Consider the following 1292-nt stretch of genomic DNA (forward strand, 5'->3'; position numbering starts at 1 on the left):
TAATGCTGCATTCTGGTGGAGGACAGTGTAGATAACCCTTTTGATGGAGAGAAAATTTGTGAAACAGCACGGTTGTCCGTAACTAGTGTGAATCGACTACCAAATAAATATTGATACAATTTTTAATACCAAAAACCACAGCATAAGCTTCTTTATCAATCTGTGAATAACGTTGTTGAACTTTACTCAACGTTTGCGAAGTAAATTGTATCGGCCTCTCTATTCCGTTCCCGTATAAATGGCTCAGAACAGCCCCAACTCCCACCGGGCTTGCATCAACTGCTAGGATTATTGGTTTCCGTGGATCATAATGGTCCAAAACCATGTCTGATTGTATTTCCATTTTAATTACGTGGAATGCCTTTTCGAAATCTGCGTTGAAAATGAACTTTGTTTCTTTTTGCAGAAGACGATTTAAATGAAAAACTTTATCGCTGAGGTTTTTCACAAAACGTTCGTAGTAACTAAACCTAGAAATGCGCGTACCTCGTCGTGTGACTTGCTTCATTATCTGCTGTTTATTTAATATCGTCCGACACACCTGGTATGTGTCCCAACAGTTGTTCCATTAACCTTTGCCACTTGGCTGGCGCACACGATACTCCAAACATAAGACGCATTGGTTGATACAAACCTCTATGTGTATTCAACGTCAGTATATGACTATCCTCCGGATGTACCTCCAATTGTAAATATGCTTTCCAGAGATCTATCTTTGTGAATTTTTTTCAACCGGCCATCTTGAAAAAATAGTTCATCGATCGTTGATAACGGGTGCTCGTCGACTAGTAGTGCAGGATTTAAAGTCACTTTGTAGTCCCCGCATATACGTACCTCGCCATTTTTCTTGGGTACAACAACTATTGGTGTTGCCCATTCACTTGTGTCTACCTTCACCAACACCCCCTCGTGAACTTGTTTTTCCAATTCTTTTTCTACGGCTTCCATAAAAGGAAATGGTACTCTGCTTGATTTTAAAAATACTGGAGTACTGTTTGGCTTGATGTACAACCTTGCTTGCAATCCTTCGATTTTACCTACGGACGATTAAAATACCGCGGGGTATTTCGTTCTCATGCCATGGATGCTGAATTCTTGTAAATTATTAACATCATAACGATTTCTATCTATACTATTAAAAATTCTGTTCCAATTTAATTTAATGTCGCTCTTCCACTGAAACTTTACTATGTAAAGTTTCAACAAATTTGTTATGGTGCCACATCCCACATTTACATTAACGTATCCTAAACAGTCCAATGGCGTGCCGCAGTAACTTATAAGCTCCATTT

Source organism: Haematobia irritans, chromosome 5 (assembly GCF_050003625.1).
Source record: "Haematobia irritans isolate KBUSLIRL chromosome 5, ASM5000362v1, whole genome shotgun sequence".
Classification (NCBI taxonomy): Eukaryota; Metazoa; Arthropoda; class Insecta; order Diptera; family Muscidae; genus Haematobia; species Haematobia irritans.